This window comes from Ambystoma mexicanum, chromosome 3p, assembly GCF_040938575.1.
Source record: "Ambystoma mexicanum isolate Mex_15411 chromosome 3p, UKY_AmexF1_1, whole genome shotgun sequence".
Classification (NCBI taxonomy): domain Eukaryota; kingdom Metazoa; phylum Chordata; class Amphibia; order Caudata; family Ambystomatidae; genus Ambystoma; species Ambystoma mexicanum.
The window spans coordinates 746,387,648-746,409,404 of record NC_090925.1 but is presented as its reverse complement, the minus strand read 5'-3'; the positions used below and the strand labels follow the sequence as shown (position 1 = coordinate 746,409,404).

General features: G+C 45.8%; 1 long non-coding RNA gene across 2 annotated transcripts in view; it reads left to right on the top strand.

Annotated features, from left to right (window-relative positions):
- Positions 1-21,757, top strand: part of LOC138580802 (uncharacterized) — a 524,112-nt gene that overhangs the window by 50,466 nt on the left and 451,889 nt on the right. Inside the window, exons 2-3 of one of the 2 annotated variants that reach the window (XR_011304346.1) lie at positions 15,086-15,170; positions 16,490-16,850. This is a non-coding gene — a long non-coding RNA (uncharacterized lncRNA). Of the gene's footprint in view, positions 1-15,085; positions 15,171-16,489; positions 16,851-21,757 lie in introns of those variants that run through there. The other variant, XR_011304347.1, reaches the window with a different exon arrangement.

Sequence of the window (21,757 nt, the reverse complement as noted above, 5' to 3'; positions counted from 1 at the left end):
GGCTGTCGGTTATTCACACAGCTGAATTTGCCGACAAAAATGTCATCCATTCGGCCACAGGAGTATCCCTGCTCTTTGCCATGTATGCCATGGATCCTACAAACATTCCCTTTGATACCCCTGAAACTACGAGAGTTCCCGCAGTAGGGCAGTGCCTAGAGAACATCAATGCCCTTCACCAAAACGTCCACCTGCACCTGACTACCGCGCAGGCACAAACCCAGTGCTTTGCTGATCGCCACAGGCAACACGCCTCCTCCTACCAGATTGGCGATAAAGTCTGGCTTGCGACAATTCATCTCCATCTTGCAGGCCACCAGAAGTTGTTGCCCCAGTACGTACTTCCTTACTGCATCAACCAGGTCATCAATCCTGTTGCTTTCCGCCTGGCTCTACTTTTGACTTGCCGGATCCATCCAGTTTTTCATGTGTTCCTGCCCTTTGGCCATTCGATTGCCCTCTCATTCTGCACCTTAGTCAGTGGAGGGGGAAACGGAGTATGAGGTCACAGCACTGTTGGACTTTTGTCACCAATATCTCGTGGATTGGAAGGGGTTACATGCCAGAGGAATGTTCTTGGATCCATTCTCTCATGTGCATTCCCCTCAGTTACTGTCTCGGTTCCTTCACTCTCATCCTGCTTCCCTTGCCCTTCTCTGGCTTTGTGTGGGGGTATGTTATGAACCGTTTCTGCCGAACAAGGAATCCTGGCCGCATATGGGCCCCTCAATAGCAATTGCCATAGCAGCTCTTGTAGTGCAACGGCGGCTCTTCCGGTGCAGTGGCTGATGGACTACACCTCCTGTCAGGTCTTGCAGTGCACACGTGGGCATTCAGCGTGACATGAAGAGATGCACACATCAGATGCAAATCTGGAAATAAAGAACATCGGATTTCAGACCGCTTCGCTTCCCAACAAGCTCCCGCAGTTGTGTTGCTTACCTGTGTCTCCTGTTTTCGTCACTCCTTGGAACTGCTTACCTGGTACTTGGACCCTGGATTGTCTTGCCTTCCCCCTTGTAACTGCTTACCTGCTACTTGGACCCTGGATTACCTTTGGATTGCTTTGCCTTCTCCCTTGGAACTTCTTACCAGGTACCTGGTGTGAAGGCATCAAAGTAGACACAGACAATCGAGTAAAGCTTGGGTTACAAACTTTTATTAAAATCAATAGAGGGTTGGGAAAATTCCTAACTTGCCCTATGCTAAGGTGGGATCTCACTACTGCGAGGAACCTGTGGGCACCCTCACTTCTTTTCCCCCTGTATCCTTCTCTCAAGTGGCCAGGGAAAGGTCATCGCTTTTGGATCCTGACACTGGGTGTGGATATGCAAGGAAGGATCACTGGGTGGAGGAGACTTGGGGAGAGGACGTCCTTGGGTGAGACATGGTATCCAGCATTTCCCTTTCATAGGGAATCAAATCTCGCCCAGGCCTTTATTGGGTGTTATCAATCCTGTCCATATTTTCCCATTGACATTGACTCGCACGCTCACCATTTTGGTACTGGGACGAAGAAGAGTACCAAACACACCTTTGGTACTGGGATGAGGAATAGGACAACACAAATAACAACATGGAAAAGGGAGTTCCACAAAGACAGTGAGCGGTCTAGTTGTAAAAAAAAAACAATCAGTTTGGCAGGGACTTTAAAATCCCCAGCATCGTTAAAGAAAGAGTAAGAGTGGCTGAAGAGCCAGAGCCACAATCAGTGGCATGCGTGGAGGCGAGAGGTTTGTAAGTGTACCAGGGAGTGCCTAGTTGAGGCAGTGGAAGGAGGAGGCGCTGCGAGGCGGAGGTTCTGGCTGAGCTACTGGAGTGACGCAGAAGAGAGCCGGAGGACCCACAAGGAAGTGGCCATCCCACTTACAGCTTGCCGGTGGAAGAAGCGAAGCCGCCAAACGCCAGCACACCACAGAAGCGAGACACTGCACAGAGAAGTTGCCCAGTGGCAGGCGGGCAGAACCGTCATACGCATAATCCGGTGAGTCCGCCTAGAAGAGGGAGCCAGGCACGGTGAGCCCGTTAGAATCGTTGAACTTTAAGTAATATTGAATACCAACCTGAAGGATTGAAAAATCAACAAGTAAGAAAGTTGATGTGATGAATGTGTTTGAAAGACACTTAAATATAAACATCGTCCAACGCAACTAATGAATCATAATGCAAAACAGTGACCAGCTCGAGAGAAAGTTGAAAATTAATATTAATACAAATCTGATGGTTGAAGGAAAACCTTAACAGATGAAAGGTGGCCAACCACCCATGGAGAAACCACATGAGAAATTGGGATAAAAGAAATCCTTTGACCTGGTAGGCAAGTGAAAGTCATTACAGGTACATTTGAATACCGAATGAAGTGTAAGCCAAATTAAATACTTTTGAATACTGAATGGAATGAAAGCAAGTTTTGAGCACTCTTGAATATTAAGCAGGTTAAAAGAAAGGTTTTGAATCTGCCTGATATGCCGAACTGCATGTTATGAAGAAGTAAGCATTAGCAAGAGACAGGAGAATGCAAGAAAGTGTAACGCATGCATAATGGCCAAATAGGCCACGATACAGTGTCAAGAGAGTGTGACATAGGTGAATAAACCAAGCATCAAAGGGGTATCAGTTGCATGACCTGTAATGGGCAGACTGTGTGGTCTGACAACTGTGCTTATACCGAGTGCACCCCTGTATGGAAGAGCCACTGAAAGCACCTATAAAGAAGCCTGGGTTTTACAATAACTGTTTATGTGTTTTGAAGTAAAGAGACTGTACTGCCTTTGTAAATTAGTGAAAAGGAATAATATCATAAGAGCTGGGAAGTGTCCCAAAGATGTCAGAATCCAAGTCCTTGGATTTGTGACTCACCTGTTTGCTTCTTGTAGATTTCTTCTTTGAGTGTGCGGGTTTCTTTTTCCTGAATGAGCGTGCCTTGTAAAGGTAAGCTCTCGAATCTTCTGAATCCAGTCTGCTGGGCTTCGGAGAGGGCGTAGGTCCACGACTCCCGGTCGCGGTGGCGCCGGGGCTCGGGTACGTTCAATTCTTCCAGGAAGCATCCAGGAAGAGTCCAGGACGAAACCAGGATAAGGGTACAGGGTAACTAGTTTCCGAATTAAGTACTAGGAAAACGAGGGGTACCAGGAAGGATGGAAGATGGATACCAGGGTTTTTACGAGGGGAAAGGGGCTAAACACTAGAACACAACTTGCCGGGCGAGATGCAGGCAAGCAGAGCGTTGAGACGAGCAAGGGAGCATGTGCTCCGGACAGATGACTAGACCGCACTGGAACATAGCGTCGGCCATGTTGAAGGTGAACAGTGTAATGTCTATTGACTGAGGGACTAGGCAGACCAGAAGGGTCGATATCGTTGATGCATGACACCTATTCTGCCCTATAACTAGGGTGGGAGTAGTCTCGACTATCAAAGTATAAATGACACAGTCCTAGTGAAGTCTGTCAAATCAAAAATGGCCTATGCTAACAAAACCTAATGCCTGCCTTACCTCTTGTACAAAAAGTGTATAAAGGAAATATGTATGTAAAGGAAAAATCAGTGTCCAAATATAAAGAATAAATGTGGCTTAATCAGCTCTCCCCCCAACCCCCACGTTGGATGACACAGAGTAAGGCGGCCTCCATAGGCAGGATGACACACTCTGGCTCGGGTTCTCAACACGAAACACTTCCAAAACCTGAATCAAGGCCCGCCTGGCCTTCCAGTCTCTTTCCAGACTTCCAAATGGCATTTCAACAAAAAGTTACATAGGTCCCCCTCTGTCAGTGTCAGACCTTTCACAACCCAGCTCACGTGGGTCCCCCTCTGTCAGGCTCAGACCTTTCACAACAAAGTTCAACAATACTTGCAAGGGGGCTTCCTTTACCCAAGCTTATTACACTTTGGGTCTCCCTCAGATGGGCTCAGACTGTTTTCGGATGTCAAAGACTTTCGAAAATGCGCGGCTTCCTTTATAGACCTCTGCAGGACCTCTTCAACTCAATGTTCAGCTTTTTACTCTCCGCTTTTACAGTTCATTTACTTTATCGTTAGAAACAATGCACCTTTAACAGAGACTTTCGAGTGGGCTACTTCCTTTCACCGGACCACTCCGTTACCCAGTATTGCTGATTTCATGGCTGTCCTTATTTCAAAGTTAATTCACAGGTCTGCCTTTCTTTGCATCTCATCCACACGGGTGCAGCCTTCACTTGTGATATAATGTTGCCACTTCAAACTTTCTTTAACACACACTGGCCTCCCAGGTCGCTTGCCAACTCAGTGGCAGTGTGTGTTTCTTTCTTGGTTTTACGATTTCCAATTCATGAGTCAAGGTTAGTACCACAGGCTTGGCCTCGCCTCCCCATCTCTACTGTTCACCCGGGAGGGTCTCTGGCATCCTTGAAACACAATTCAGCCTTCTGATTTGGGATTTGCCTTCTGCACATGTCTTCCACGGCCTGTTAGAGGCAATGACCTCCTGTAGGGAACTCCTGGGGTTTTTGACCTGCTGCTCTCGTCCCTTCGTCCATCCCTCTGCTCCGGTAGGTTCACCTCCGTCTCAGCAGTTCTGCTCATACTCACGTTCCAACTAGCTAAGAGTGTGTCTCTATGTTCCGTCTTTTATCTGTGTAAGGAGAGCTAATTGGTATCGGGTGTATGCACTTGAAATCAAGTGCCTGACCCGATCAGCGGGACATGTCCAGTACGATTTATAAGAGTTTCTTGTTACTCTCAGTCACCCTCTTCCTCGGTCCAGTGTGTGTGTGTGTAAAAAAAGATATATATCTCCCCGGGGACTAGTGGGTGAGACACCCTTTGGTCTCTCACAGTATACAGTTAGACGTGAGGACAAGTATAGGTTTTGGACACAGATGATCATTTGCTTTGGACTTCCTGACACAGACTATTCTTAGTTTTCTTTAGGTAGGGAAATCGCACCTCATCATAGGGCAAGTTAGGCCTTACTCCATCCTGCATTTAAAAGTTAATAAATCTTTGTGGACCATACTTGAACATGTTGTCTGTGTCTGCTTCATGATGCCTTCACACTACCTAATGATAGTCTGTGTCGAGAAGTCCAAATTTAATATCTGTCTGTGTATAAAACCTACACTTGCCCTCACATCTGCTTCTACATAATAGGGATGTCAGCGTCAAAATGAGAAGTGTTCAACTAAAAGTTCAGACCTTCTTCCAGCTCTCGGTTGGAAAGGGGTTCTCCCTTCCCCGGGATTCGGGATAGTTCACTTTACCAAAAGGAGGGGTTCCCTTCCCCAAACTTTCAAGTCTCTCAATGTTCAAGGATACTTCCAGATTTTCATGATTTAGGGCCTTTTTTACCAACATCACAAAGTTCAGTTCTTTAAGTTCAAAATATACACGTTTTCCTTGACCTTCAATCGCAAACTTATAGATGAGTTAAGTGACTTTTCCTTTAAATGAGTGTGCTCGGTCTAGGTGCAGGTGTCGCACCACAACGTCCACCAATTACAGGTCACGCAACCCACAGACATTACTTGCTTCTTCTTCACAGTTGCACTGCCACTGTTCCAGACATTGCCATCCCATGGAAGAATCCAGGGGAAGGGGGCCACCCTCTGGATCCAAGGTCTTTTGGTATCAGGTAATATTATCCCCATATATATGGTCGCCGTAAATAATATCGCCGGGAAAAGGTTGTGGCGATAATATATGGGTGACCATATATATATGGGGACAGGGGAAAAAAATATAAAAAAGAAAAAATGTAAAAAAAAAATGTAAAAAAATTGGGGGTTGCGCGGGTGTCCCCCGCATGTTCCATGCAATAATGTCGCCACAAAAAATTGCCATTTTTCGGCAATATTTTTGCATGATGAGATTTTTGTGGCGACATTATTACATGGAACCGGTCTTTTCACCTGGGAAAACATTTTCATTCGAGCCATTCTATTATTTCATTTACAAACACTTTTTGACAATATCAGGTTGAAGACATTTTATTTAATTTGTTTTCAATTGGATATTGATCACGCGCTTAATACCTACGTTCGGTTTCTAAGCGCGGTTCTGGGATTCAAACCTCTGTTGCTGTGTGTGGTCTTGTTTGTAAGACCAGCACGTTGCCCCTGTGCTATCCTCCTTTCCTTTCTAACTTTGTTACTTTATTTGTAGTGTGAGGGCCAGGATAGGACTTTTTGGACACAAGGGCGGCTTTTTAGTTTGACATCCTGCCCCAGAAGGATCCTTAGTTTGTGGTTTAGGATAGGGTCAGAGAGGCATTTTCCCAACCCCTTTTCAGTTGAATAAAAGTTTAACCAAAAACATGACAACTTTGTGTGCGGCTTTGATTTGTGACCCCTCACAGAAAGGACTGAAGACCTGCACCAGCATCCTTTGTTGCTCCACCATATCTGATTGTGAAGCTCTGCCTCTCCAGAAGACCACAAGGAGCCTAATGCATAGCTCCTTCTCACTGAACCAGTGGAGACAACTGGATCGTTGCTCCTGCTTGAAGACCTCATCTCTCCGATGCTCTTGAGCCTGGTTGCTCCCCAAGTGGGAGCTCTTTGCTGCCAGGACTCTAAAGCCTCTCAGTGCCTAACCAGTCCAAGATCCTTGATCCCAGGAAATCATGGAGGCACCCTGATTCAATTTTCCTCATTAGGGAAGCCCCAGTGAAGAGTGATTCTCCTTTTCTTGCAAGCATACCACCAAACCTGCCTTCTGGTCCTTCTTTCGTGGTTAGCTCCTCTTAGTTGTGACTCTGCACGTTTTAATTAAATAATCACTCTTCCCTGGGGTTTTCTCAAGATATCCCCAGCCTCAGAAGTCAAATCTTGTGTCAGAGTAAGACTGAAGAATCCTGAATCGCTGACAACCACTGACCACAGCTTCTTCCCCTTTCAATTCCTCTGACTCAGACCCTTCACAATTGAAACACCAAATCTTCAATAATAGCCCTTCTTAAAGTTCATAGCGTCCCTCCTCCTGTGTCATTGCTGGAGCCTGGCTGAAAACTGCAAAAGTTAGAAAATTGGCTGGAAACTGCTAACTCCCTGCTGCAGAACAGTTATTTGGGGATTCAAACCTCTGGTTGGGACACTTTTGCAGAAAGTAACTCTTTCTCCCCAAAGACTGGCCCAAATCTGCACAACTGGTCTTCCTCTGTCTCTCTTGAACCTTTATGGCCCAGATAGGAAACGTGTTTTACCTATCTGCAATTGCATTTTCAATTCTAGGAAAGTCTCTTTATTGAACCCTCAAGAATTATTTTGGAACGGTTTTACATGCATGTTATAGTGTTGCACATTTGTCTTATAAAGTTTAATTACCCATTCTATTGTTTTATCTCTTGCCTTTCCTTATATAAAGATGATATATATTATATTGTTAATAGTATGTGGACAATCTCTTATTCAGCATTTGTGGAAAGTGTATATTTTACCGCTTAACCAGCCCACTCAACCTTGAGTTAGTCTTGGGCTGCTCTGCCACACTACCACTTAGAAAGAATCACTGGCACCGGGAAGACCTACCTAAAGACCCTGACCACTGGGTGTAAGGAAAATCTCCCTAAGGCCCATCCCAGCACCTCCTTTTCTCAGGTCACCTTTACTATCTTTGGACACAACTTCTGGAAGCAGGTCCCAGAAGCAGCTCAACACGTTCCTCTTATCCTCTGCTTTCTCTCTCTCCCTCCCCTGCTGACCTACTTCTCTGCTCCACCAACTGGTTGCTTGGCTACCCTCAGAGCTTCACTGGGTACCAGGCTCTTTCATGATCAGTCACCCCTGCACTGCCTCCGGGGCTGTAACTGTAACCTCTACAGTGCCGTGCCTCTTTGCACTTACCAGAACTGTGTGCTCTGGCTGCACTTGCTCAGAGCAATCTGCCCTGTTTCCCCTTTCCCTCTCCCTGGCACTTGCCCCCCCCTTCCCCTTGCACTTCTCGTTGTCGCACTTGCATGATCTGAATGACACAAGGCCGCTGTCTTCCCTCCCTTGTCTTGTCGCGCCTAGAAACACTTGTGTACAGGAGCGTTATAAATGACTTATCATATCGTAATTCCCTCACTCATTACCAGAAGACCCAGTTCTCTTGGCTCCTCAGTTTGGTGTCCTGGGTTTCCCATCCAGCTCTCAGGCTCCAGCCTTCTGGATTTGTCTTCAGGCCTCCTGGGTCCTGCTCTCCTTCCAGGTCCTCCTAGTCTTTCCTCCAGCCTGTGCCAACACAGCTCCTGTCTTCTGTCTCTGGTCTCGAGCTACTTGTCAACCGATTACAATCACAGACAAAGCTTTTGGCTTTTTAAAGGGTGGTATCCCACCCCCAGCCGTTCTCTGTTGAAAGGAGACTTGGGTGAGGTAGATGAGATGGGGATTGGCTATCAAGCTCTGTCCCTGAAAATGGCTTGCGGCCCTTTTGTGAGATTTGGAATTAGCTCATCCTGCCCCTTGGGTGCTTCTCTTTATGTCTGCCATACCAAGTCCCAGCATTCCAGCCTGCCTCTGGATTAAAGGAACTCAGATGTACAAGCCTGGTATATGGAACTTTGGAGTTGTCGTTTTTATGCCTGTGTCAGAATCTAGTGTCTGACTGCATCTTCTGCCACTTTGGAGTTTCTAAATCCCTCCTCCGCTTTAGGTAGCTACTGTAGGGACTTGATGGTGGATCCCACCCCTGTCGATGGCTTCTACTTCTGAGGTGGGACTTGGGGCTGGTTAGTCCATCCCGTTGGGCAGAACACTCTCTGGTTGGCATCGTCTGGCCTTAGCCTTGGTGTGGACTTGCCCCGCCTATCTGTTTTCAAGTGCAGTAGCCTTGGGTGAGAACTGGCTGACTGCCTGTGGGTCTCCCTGGCCTTCCTCAGGCCCCCCTATTTCTCTGAATATATGTGGGAGTAGTGCTGTACCTGCTGTGATGATCCTTTGGTTGGCATCACTTCTCCGCAGGAGGGAACCCCTTTCCATGAGGCCAGGGAGGTGCGGCCGCTACCCAATATTTCCCCTAGGGGTGGTTGAATGCAGGAGAACCTTGTGGGGACGGACTCCCCTCCTGGGTATGGTAACGACCGCCGTGGTCTGCGTCACCTCAACAGCCATAATCCAATTTTCCCAAGACCTTTGACTCCTTCCCACAATACCTCTGTGCCTAGTACTTCTATGTACTATGGTAGGTCTGCAAGTGTTTTCTCTACTGAGATGAAGAAGATCACAACCTGCATGAGGAGTACCTGGAAGATAAATACTGGTAGGAGGCGAATGAGCAGAGGCTTAAAGAATGCTCTGTGGAACCTGGATCAGCAATCTAGCCTTCCGGTAGGGAAGGAAACTGAGTTTAACAGTCAAGGAAGGACTTGCACTGAAGTCGAGCCAGCCCCGGAGTAGCCGCAGTGGAGGAATCTGCCAGGCGAAGGAACGAGAGCAGAGGATGACGGAGCAAAGCAGATGGTACTCTCCAGGACCCAACGTTGGCGGGTCCAGCTACATTTAGGTCTGGCAGTGGTAAGACCTCCAAGAGGGGTTGGAACATGTGGCCCCCATAGGCACCAATACTGCATGGAGCTAACCCACAAGTTGCTGAGACACTCAGAAGCGGGAAGCAGATGACTGACAGAAACAGACAGAACACCAACTCCTGTCCCAGGAAGCACCACCGCTGTACAAGGAGGTCCCTGAAGGATGTTCGAGCGGGCCGGCGGGCATATAGTGTTGGAGGGTCTCCGGAGCAATACAAAAGTGTCAAGAGGCTTAGAGAGCGGCCATGAAAGGTCTGGGACCCTGTGCAGAGCGCATCAGGCGAGTATCTCCGTATTGGTGGCATACAAAAGACCACTGACATATTGAGTAAGTATATGGTTGGCTCTGAATTGTTTCGCCAAGTTGGGCGAGGTTTCGTGTGGGGCAAAGTTATGGGGGGGGGGTTCCCAATTTTTATTTTTTATTTTTTTATTTTTCCACAGACTGAATGGGGAAAAACTTTGCGCACGGCTACAGGCCGAACGGCTGGATGGATTTTCACCAAATTTGCGGCAGGAGCGGGGGCATGGGTCAGAAAGCATGCTTTTGTGTGTTTGGTGGAAATCCGACCAGTACTTTTGTTGCAAAGAACTGAAATGTTTGACTCTGCATTCAGTAGAGGGTGGTGCTTGCATAGTGTGGTGTGTGCAGATTGGGTGCAGTAGGGCCAGTGTTGTGAACAGAATGTGGGTAGGATGGCAGTGACACAGTACTTTGTGAATGGAAGTAGGTACGCCCATAGTAGGTGAATGAAAGTCTGCAGGGGTGCAGGAGAGAGTGTTTTGTTTGTACATTATGGTAACTGTTGCAATTTGTTGCTGCAAAGCTTCATGGCGGTGCGCTGTAGTTAGAGATTCTGTAGTGAAAAGTCACGCAGTGTGGGCACTGGGTGCAGTGTTTGCATATTGTCAGTATGGTAGACAGTATGGTTGAAGGGCAGCTTATATGTGCTTGGATAGTGTGCTGTGTGTTCAATGCTTGCCGTATGGGCAATGTTGTAAACATTTTGTGGTTAAGTTGGCAGTGGCACAATACTTTCTGAGTAGAAGTGGGTAAGACATTAGTATGTGAATGAAAGGGTGTAGGGATGCCGGAGACAGTGTAATGTTGATACATTATGGTAACTGTTGCACGTAACGCTGTGCATATCCATTGCGGTATGGAGGTTGGTTATGAGTGCTGGTGCCATTGGTGTGTATGTGTATAGTGGTAGTTGGTGACATGCTGACATGCATGGTTGCATTACTGTGTGGGCAATGTGTGCAAGGAGCACACTCACTGGAGCAATGCTAGTTTGACAGTGCAACAAGCACAGGGTGGTGATATTTGGAGAATAGGTGTGGAGCACATTGTCAACGTGCTACAGCACCACAAGTTAGCTGCAAAGCATGTATTGTGCGTTTCATGGTTTATGGTGATAGTTGACACATGCTACAGTATGTGGTGTGCGGCAGGAGATCGTGCAGTGAGAAGTTGTGTAGTGTGGCCACAGGGTGCAGTGTGTGCGTAATGTGAGTATGGAAGAGGGTATGGTTGAAGTGCAGCTTATATGTGGTTGGTTACTCTGCTCTGTGCAGATACTTTGTGAATGGCAGTGCGTAGAGGTGGTGCAGGCTGTGGTATGTCTGTGGATTCTGCTAAATGTGACATGTTTTCGTGAATTGGTGTTTTATGGTGTGGGGGAGTTGGGTAGAAGTGCTACTACGTATGTTACGTTTGTGCAGAATGTTAGGTGCTCACATGGTCGCTTGCTTGGATGTATAGTGTTGTGGTGGGTGTGGAAAGGGCTGCACTGTTGTATGCATGGCCAAAGGTGTGCTGGGTGCGTCTTAGGATCTTTGTGGATGCTGCAATCGTGCGTTCTTTAGCAGAAGTGTCTGGTGCAAGGGCTTTGCAATCAAACAGAACGTGTACTGAGAGTGTTAACTGTAAATATGGAGTGTTGTACAGAAATGACAGTGTGGAATGGAGAGGTTTTGTTTGTGATTGCTGCATGCGTGTTTGAACATTTTACAGCACCCAATGGGGGAGTGCTGCAAAAATGACAGTGCAAAGGGAAGAAGTATTGTGTGTGTGCTTTACTGGGCAGTGGCCCTCACTGTAGATGCAAACGCGCACGTGTCACATCCTGCCATTATGAGCAGGGTGGAAAGGGAAATGGAATTGTGGGAAATAGGCAATTAGGAGCTGAAGGTGTGGTTCATAGGAAGGGGCAGTACCATTTCGTCCCAATACTGTGTCATGAGGGTGGTCGAGATAGAGAGACGCACAGTGCTTATCGTCGGTGATACCTTTGTGCGCCATCTGCACAGGTGTTGTGTGCAAAGAGGCGTTGCTGGTAATTTCGGGTTGGAAGGAGTGGACGCTTTCTTGGCCTGTCAGGGTGACTGCAGTTTCGGCGGGATGGTTCGCCTTTGCAGACATGTGGCGTCCGTCATGAACGTTGACTTTGTTGTGGTGCACTTTGGAAGTCAACATTTGGGTTACATGTCGTGTGGACGATTAATCCGTCACCTGAAGAGGTTGCTGACCGCAGTGATGTGAGTATGTGTCCATGACAGTTTAATTTGTCCCCAGCCAGAGGTCGTGAGGTGTGCTATAAACAAAATTATGCATGATTTTATGCAGACTGCTGGCATGTTCTCCACCCACTACGAGATCATGAGTTCGCAAAATATGCAGTGGTTCCCTAGAAATAGCATGTATTTTAGCCCCATTGGCAATGGCGTTTTCTTTTGCACTGTGCAAGAAGCATTGACCAGAATATGGTAAAAATGTGAGGAGAGGCAAACAGAAACGCATATAAAGAGAAAAAACAAAGAAAGTTGCTTGCACGCATATAAAAAAAGAAAAATCCTTTATACATCTAAGATGGAAGAGCAAATCCCCTACCCAGTTTGATATTGTTTGCCCTGCCACACCCCCCCCCCTCAGGGTGTGCGTCACAGGAAAGCGCACCAATAGGAAGAAGGACTCCTCCTGCCTTACTGGGGTGCGGGCCTCGCAGTACTTGGAGAAAAGCACGTGCCACATTCTGCACTTCTCACCATGCTGCCAATGGAAATGGGACTATGGCCTTTGGCCAATCAGGTGCTCAGGGTGTATGTCACAGGGAAGAGCACCAATAGGGAGAAGGAGTCCATCTGCTTCACCGGGGTGTGGCCCTCGCCGTCATTGGGGAAAGGCACGTGCCACATTTTGCGCATCTCACCATTGTGGCCAATGAAATGGGAATATTGCCTTTGGCCACTCAGGTGCTCAGGGTGTACGTCACAGGAAAGGGCAGCAATTATTTGTTCCATTACTTTGTGTAGTGCGGCTGGCAAAAATGGCAGGACGCACAGTTTTCCTTGTGGGTGATGCCTTTGTGGAAGATCTGGTCGTGTATGCCACCCAAGAAGGCTTTTTTGGCAATTTCGGTTTGGAAGGAGTGGAGGCTTTGTGGCGCAGTGTAGAAGCGTGCTGTTTTGGCAGAGTGCTTGTAGAATGTCAACGCATGGTCACTTCTGGACCTGTACATGTTGTGGTCGTGTACTTTGGAGCTCTCTTTTTGGGTTCCATGCCTTGTTCCTGTGTGTACCGTCAACTGAAGAAGATGATGAAAGCAGTGCAGCACATTTTTCCCACTGCCAAGGAGCTTTTCTCATGTATGCCCCAGAGAATAGTGTGGAACTATTCCAATGATTCCTGTCGCGAGCCAGAGGTCGGAAGGGGTCTCATCAGCAGAAGCATGTATGACTTGAGTGCTGCTGGGGTGTTCTCCTGTGAGAATGACAACATTTGTTCTCGCTATATACACCTTTTCAAAGGAAATGTCATGTCTTTGTCGACCAGTGGCATGACATTTTCTTTCAAAATCTACAGGCTGCAGTGAAGACCCTATTGTAAAAATGTGAGCTGACATTCAAAACACAAACTTACTTTTAAAAACTGCAAAAAAGGTGTTTGTATGGAAGCACCTTTTTATATAAAAAAACAAAGGTTCTTTTAAGATCCGCCACAACCAACGACGTCCCGTACCCTGGTTGAAAGTTATTCCCCCACTCCTGCTCAAGCCCGGCATGAAAAGTATTGAAAAAATATTGCGATATTTGCAGGGTGGCACATGTTAGATACGCCCCTTTTGCAGATGATGCCCATACAAATAGGCATGTTGAACATACGAGATTGGCCAATACGTTTTCTGGGTGTGGTGTGTACGCACAGAGTGTGGTACACAGTGTATTTGTCAACAGACATGCAGAGGGTGCGGTTATGGCTGTGTGTTTCACGAGCCACAGCGTGCGAGTTTTAGGGGACTTTGAAATACAGTAACTTAAAGTGAATGGAATGGAAAACACTGTGTAGTGGCTGTTCGTTTTGGAATCTATCATGTTGATGTGTAGTGCTGTCATGATCACCGCCAAAACTCCCAATTGCCATTCCAAGAAAACCTGGTCCAGGGCATATCATTCCTGGATTAAGGGCAGACTCAATAATGATTAAGCAAGCGAGGAGTCACTTCCTGACTTCCTAACATGGCCGCCTCCTAATTCCCAGAGGTTACAGTGTAGGTCTAGTCATCTCCACTCTTTCCCTACTCAAGCCCCGCCCCTCGAGTGCTCCGCGCTTCGCGTCTTTTCTGCCTCGGCAGTTAACGCTTATCGCGGTCCACTCTGTCAGGAGATTAGCAGCTATATTCTTTCCATAGTTCCACAGTATCCAAGTCATTGTATTTTTACCCATTCTTGTTAGTTAATTTCAGGCGTCTTAGTGAGATTTTCAGTTCCCAGTGTTTTGGTCAGGAGTTCTGTCAGTCAGCTGTTTCCTGTCATCGTTGCCACGGCATTGCTCCAGGTGGTCTGTGAAGTGCGTAGCAGCATACGGAGCTAATTTCAGTCAGGGCACTTATTTCACAGCAAGTATATTTGTACATTTGGCAGCAAAACTGTTTACACTCTGAGGTGGTTATGTAACAGTATGGTGGAATGTTACTACGAGAGCGCAAACATTGCAGAGTAGTCTTTTAGCTCCGTTGTTGAACTCTGTTACATGCATTAAGCGCTCGCAACCAGATTCCTGAAACTTCTCTCAGAAGAAATTGTAGCACTCCTCCACATTATCCTCCGTATTAGAATTCATTCAGGAACATTGGGTAGAGAGAAATAAGGTTCTGCTTTCTAACCTTTTTCATATTGTTAAGTGGCATTTACCTAAAATTGGGCATTTTCTTCAGGGTATTGTTCGTGACCTGTGTAGTACTAGGTGGCGCTTCATCATTGTTGGGGTTTCTATTTTTCGTGTCCTCAGGGTAGATTACCATCTTATCATACTACTCAAGTTTTTCCCTCCACTCCTCTCCACAGTAGTTTCAGTATTCCTTGTGCCCGTTACTTTATTCACCATCACTACCACACACAAACCCTTAGTTTCTTCATTGCCCATTCTTCAGAACAAGCGCCCCTGCACAGATGCAGGATGGAGAGCTCACCATAAAAAAGCAGAAGGTAAATAGGAAGAACGTTTATCATATATTCTCACATTGAGTCAGTGCCCATTGTTTTCCCCTGAAAAAATTTGAATCCTTGTTCTAAGAGGAGCCTTCTGTGTTTTAACAGGAATTCCGTTGCAGTAGGGAGTCCTCTAATTGGAAGCAACGTCGCTCTATAAGAAGAGTCCTTGTGGTGTTCCCGCAGAGTTCAGGTAAGCGTTACAAGTGCTATGGAGTACCTACAATGAAGTGAATGATTTTGGTTTGTCTGTGTGACACTTTGGTGACACGCAATCATGCCGATATTATTGTTGTTGATTGTGGAGGGAAAATTGCACAGCATGTTACACGAGTTTCAGTGCCCTTTGCGATAAAGGAGGCACTTGCCCAGGTCATGCGTTTGTTTCCGATCTCTTGAATAACTTTCTATAGTACTATGCAGACATTGATGTGGCTCTGTCATTATGTATTTGGTTTGCAAATGGAGAAAGTGTTGTACATTACGAAGAAGTGTATTTGTGTCTTTGTACGACATGTGAAAATGGCGTACTTCACACATGGGATTATGACGTTTCACAGCACGAACACATTTCCCCAGCTATAACGTTCATTTTACTATGCATGCCATCCCAATTTCTGCACACCCCATCCAAATTGCCTTCGTGCCCTTCTTGAAAGTAGTGAACATTCTTTGTAATAAGTGTTGTGCGCTGACAGTGTTCAAAATGCTCTGCAACACCTAAAGAAACCTCTTTCTTCAGCGACTCCCCCTTTCCAACCGAATGAACAGTGTTTTGCACAGTGCCATTTCTCCCGCCCTGCATCCGTTCATTGGCAATTCCATTGTTCATCTGTAAAAGGTGCTTTCTTTAGTTCCCTTTTTTCCTTTCCCAGCCAATTTCCATTTCTTGTGGTCTTCTGACACACCCCACAGGAGGAACAGTAGGAAAGGACCATTGTCATGCTCCCGGAAAGACCCTTCACACGCACTTCCAAGTATCTTCCCTCTGTAGAGTAGCGCGTTGTAGTACATGCACTATACAATGCCCTTTGCCGGGTAAGGGTCTGTTACGCATATGGTCTGCAAGGATGTTTTAGAGCTCTGCTGCCCTACAGGAGTGCCCCTTTTGTTGCCCGCAGCAGATGTGGCAAATGCTGTACATGCATTACCCTATGTATTCTGGGTTTTCAGGGCTAGGCTTTTTGACTCACCTAGCTCTTGCTCAAAAGTTAAATGTGATACATGTGACCTGATGAGAGTTTCTTTAGACAGGAACAGTAATTTGGCCTTGTTCTGAATACTCTTGACCGGAGAATAGCTCGCTTATGTTGCCCTGATGCTACATCTTTTGTCGCAGTGACGCCTGTGCATTCATGTTTGTCTGTGTAATTTGGTTTTAATGTTAGTATCGCGAGTGCGTTGAGATGCACATTTTGTAATGTGTATTAATGTCTATGAATTTGTTTGAACCCTTGCAATAATTGAGGCCTGTACTCATATGTGGTATGTGTTTTTACATATTTTTTGTAGAAAGTGGTTATGCTGATCAACTCTGGGGTATAAAGTCTTTGTTGACCTTTTGAAGGAATCGTGTCCTGAAGATGGCCTAAGAAAAGAGAGATCTAAGACACTAGAGATAGATGTCGACATGTTTCGGCCGGTTTTTTGTTTCAGACACTATCTGTAATACCCTCATGATTTAACTGTGGGATTCATATACAAACAAAGCATTTTGTGTCTGTTTGTACCCCCATGTTCCATGAGTACTTTTGTACCTTGTTTAGTCATAGTGAAACAAAGTTTTTTAACAAACTATGTCTTGTTCAGTTGTTTAATTGTGTCATGTTGTTTGTAGGGCATGTGTCGCCCCCTGCTTTTATCCACACAAATATTAAAAGTGAATTTATTTTTTCTAATTAAGTGCCTGCATTGGGTTCATGATGTCCTATAGTAGTAAAATGGGCTGTGTCTAGTCTGTGAGCGTTACGCTGACACATTAGGGCAACGGAAAGAGGGGTAATCAGACTCACTCTCTGTTATTTCATGCATTTATCCTACATAATTGTTGGAATGGCGGTACCCTGCCACTGGTCCCTTGTGCTTTCATTTTAGTTGTCGTCACATTAAGTACAAACACTTCATGCTATGACATTACTCTTAGGGGTAGCATTCACTATGATGCATACACTCTGGAATACAAGAATACAAGAATGATTACAACAACACGAAACACAGATTCTTTACCTGGAGGAGGAAGGCATTTATTCTGTGTGACCCATGCAGGTACAGTACTTTTGTAAGCACCGCTAACATTGTTTGCTCTCTGCATATTGCACTGTTTGCTTACTTGCCTTTACATGCACTTGTATGTGTGTGAGCAAGCTGCACCAATGTTACCATTTTGCAGACTGACTTCAAACTTTACCATCTGCAGTTGCATGTCTTCTTCAACTGTACGACCCGCAGGCGACCTCTTCAACACTTTCAGTCACACTGCCCAGTGCAGACACAATGTGTCTGTTTCACGGGTCATGGAAAGTCAAGCAGCAAATCAATCAAATGAATGCAACATTTTCCATGCCCACGTTACACTGCAGGTTGCTGTTCCTTGTTTACCAGTGGGCGTCATACAGTCAGGCGTGCTTTAGCCATGCATTGGTAGGTTTGCAGAGCCACCCACGTAGTCGGCAGGAGTACTTGAAATGCGGTAGCCAACTGTATGAATCCGTAGGACTGGCGACATGGGCAGTGTTACCAGCACACAGTGGATGACCTATGCTTGGGTATAGGTGTGGAACGGATACACGTTTGCTTCCACAACTGCTTAAAAGTGCATTAGAAGATGCGGCCAGGCAGACACCAATGGAGTTCTATGGATACGTGCAGTGTGCTTGCACATACGCCGACGAGGTGCAGTCTCCCTAGGAAACGTCCATATTGCTCATCATGCAATGTTAACACAAAAAGAGAAACTACTGAAACTCTCACCAACATTTACCATGTACATTTATAATTGCTAAGATACACCAACACTATTCGGAAAAGGAAGGAGTAGCGCAAATGGATACATACACCACAATTTGGCCTTTCCATGCATTTATCATGAGGGCAGTCAAGGAATCGGTAACAGACCGTTATTAACGGGACATTATGGTTCCGTTGCAGTACCAAACAGCTAACTTCTTTACAGAAAACACTATTTTTTATTTTTTATTTAAAATGTTTCAGTTTGTTACAGAAAACACTATGCTAAAGCAACATTCTGGTTACAGTGCCCTACTAAAAACCTATGAAATTCACTAACAAAAATATTGTTAAAGGGACGTTATGGTTAAGTTGCACTGGCAAAAACTGTGAAATTCAATGGAAAAACGTTGTTAAAGGGACGTTATGGTTACAGGTAAAACCGAAAAGAAAAAAAAGAAATCGCCAGTTATGGTAAGCTAACCAACCATAACTCGCGCCACCAGTGTCCACTGCAAGGACTAACAGCCATGACATCAAAGATGCCATCACAAATCTCATTGATGAATGTGGAATTACAGGCAAATGTTGAAAGATTAGAAAAAGAGTTGGCTGCTGAGAAACAGATTGTGCTAATACAGTAGCTTCAGATGAAATTATATCATAAGGCAGACAAATATCAAGCAGTGGCCGAGCGAGCTGCGGTGAGGGTTGCTCGCTATAAATATAGGAAAAGGCGAGGGAGGGTAAACTTTCAGAAGGTGGTGACTGTGATTGCCTCCGCAGGAATGAATTGGGAACCTGATCAGTGGGATGGAGATGTATTTGATAGCACCAGCACTGAAAGTGGTTCCGAGCCAGAGGTTGTATCTAAACTGGATCCTGGCTGGAAAGGCTTAACAGTTAAACCGGTACTACGTAGAAGGATGGGTCATCATCCAATGAATCCGGAAGGAGGAGTGGTGAATATGACTGCCCTTGAGGATTATTCACAACAGGAGGTTGGTGTCATGTTCTTACTACTGTTAAAGCCCCTCTCACATGGTGTACTACCCACATGGGGGCCAGATGGGTTCTTGCCTGGCTCCCCAGACAGCATCCACAATTGCTTGCACATAGATCTTCTTTTTCTTTTAATGTTAGTTGCATTTATAACACCAGGGATGGGACAGGTCATATAGATAGTGATATCCTTCCTCTCTTGTTTGTTTGTTTCCTCCTCTGCAGGTGCCCTCTGATTTATGCATAGAATTGGGCTGCATCTGTCTGGCCACGCAAACTTTGCGCATGTCATGCATTGTATACAAGTGTCACTGTAAGTATGAGTAACAGAAGACAATGCTTTAGGAAATTCTAATTGTTAGATAACACACTGAAGATTATGTGCTTATACTCCACTATAGGATATTACCCATGATGTGAGGCAACACAAGCAGGAGCATACACGCCAGGATTTTTTCCAACATACCGATCTCCGGCCCCTGGTATTCCAGAGGAGGTGAGTCGGTTCTACACAACTGAATAATACAGTTAGTTGTTTACTATTAATAGGTTCTTAAATCAATAGAGATGACAATATTGTTTTTTTATTTTTTCACTTTTCCAGAACTGAGGCTCTCTAGCCATCCTCATCCCCCACTTTTTTTGTGTTCTGAAGAGGCAACGTGAAATCGGTGATTGCTCTCCGTCCTGAAGAAGGTTGACCCAAAATTACCGGATAAGGGGACCGCCACCCTTATTGAGAGAACTCAACCGAAACATATGTCGACAACAGTTTTCTAAACCCCTGAATGCAGACAGAGGGTCACATTGTAAAATAATGAAGTGCTAAATTGACGTTTGTTGTATTCTTTTGCTGTGATCTCAATGATCTATCACCAGTTTGTCTTAACGTATTTGAACATGATAAATGTGTGCGAAAGTTGTGAATGAATGAATGGTACAGGGAGGGATGTTTGTTTGTGGTTTATTGAGCTGAACTTGTAAAAAACTTTTTCTTCATGCTGTGATTGTATTTATACAAATAAATATGATGCTATTATAATTTAAATGATATATAGCTGACATCATTGGTCTAGTCGGCCCACTCATCTTCCTATTATTCTACCCACATGGGGGCCAGATGGGTTCTTGCCTGGCTCTCCAGACAGCATCCACAATTGCTTGCACATAGATCATTGAAGAGGAACAGGACTTCCTGGTCCTGCCAACATGTCCTCGCAATGGGCCGTAGCTCTCAGGCAGGGGAAGTCTAGTCTCTGGGTGTGGTAGACTACTTAAGCCACGCCTAGACTTTAACACACGCTTTGCATTGAGACTGCAGACTGCAGCACAACGCTTACCGGCGCTCCGGTATCCTGCAAGAGAAAGAAGACAAAGATTTCAGTTAACCCGAACCTCTGCAAGTTACGAGCAACACAGCATAAGAACTTACCAGTCACGTCACGGACGTTCCGCATTGCCGCATGGCCTCATCATTTGGCAGCTTCTGACTCCCGTCACCAGTTACTGAGTGTCCGCGCCTGTGGAAAGGGAAAAGAAGTAAGAGTATTAGCAGAAGCTTTTCTCTGCTTGCGCTTTGAAAGGCAGCATGTGCAAACCATACTTAACGGCAAAGCACAGCGCTTCACTGAGCGCACACGCTAATGCAGGAACCAACAAAACAGCAGCAGCCTGCTCTCGCCTGCATTAGGAAGGCAGATTCTTACCAACAACGCACAGCGCTTCACTGGGTAGACACACTCGTGCTGGAAACACAAGGCAACAACAGCCTCCCTCTGTTGCTTTAGAAGTGAGACTAAGAGGAATAAGGACAGTTATTTGCATCTGGCAACTCACGAACATTCAAGCCACACACAAAGCCAAGCAAGCACCCTCACTAAACCCAAGGGGGCAGAGACAAAGCAAGCCACAATTTTAAGTCAGAACTATTCTACTCACCAACAAACAAGGCCTCTCTTCAAGTCGCAGCAGGACTGGACTTGGCACCAGTGAAGTAACTGGCAGCAGCCTGTATCAGGAACATATCGCCCCTGCAAGACAGCTGGATGCAGGGCTTCCTTTTGTAGGCATCCGGGGAAACCCCTTCCAACAATGCATCCAGTGAGGCTGACCACAGTACCTGTAGATCCGAGGTTATCAACGCTCTTGCAGAGGTCAGGTAAGCGTTACAGTTGGGGAAATAATCACCCGATTGAAACATGGGGCCGGCAAATCTTTGTTAGCATTGATGGTTAGATTATTAGATGGAGGGGCAGCAAGTATTCTGGTAGATGCAACAGATTCTGCTAGATTTTTACCCTTAATACAAGAAGTACAGATACAGGGCAGCCTACGTTCAGGCCCTCCTTGTGATGCTAACGGAGAGGAGGGGCAAATGTCTCTCTTACAATTAGCAGCTCAGGAATGTAATCACAAGCATACAATTACATCAGATTGGCCGACCAATGAGAGAAAATGGTACACGTTGAAAGAGGCTATTAAAAAAGTAAGGGCGCACACTATAAAAGAAGCCATCCATATAGAAACTCCAGAACACATGGGGCTGGTAAACCTATCAGTTTCTGCTAGAAATGCCCTTATCAGAACTGTCCCTCCAGCATATAAAAACATTATAATGACCTTGTTAGTGGGAAGGATGGGTAAGATAACAGATGAGGTGGTGAATGCTATCAGGCAACTGGCAGATTTAGGTGAATGGGAGAAACCGGAGGAGCGACCTTAGAGAGCGAGAGAGGGAGGGGCATAGTGAAAAGCGCACTCCTGGCAAGAGGTTTGATAGCTGAGACTTTCACGTATCCAGAAAGGATATGTTTTTAGCTTTACTAAAAGATG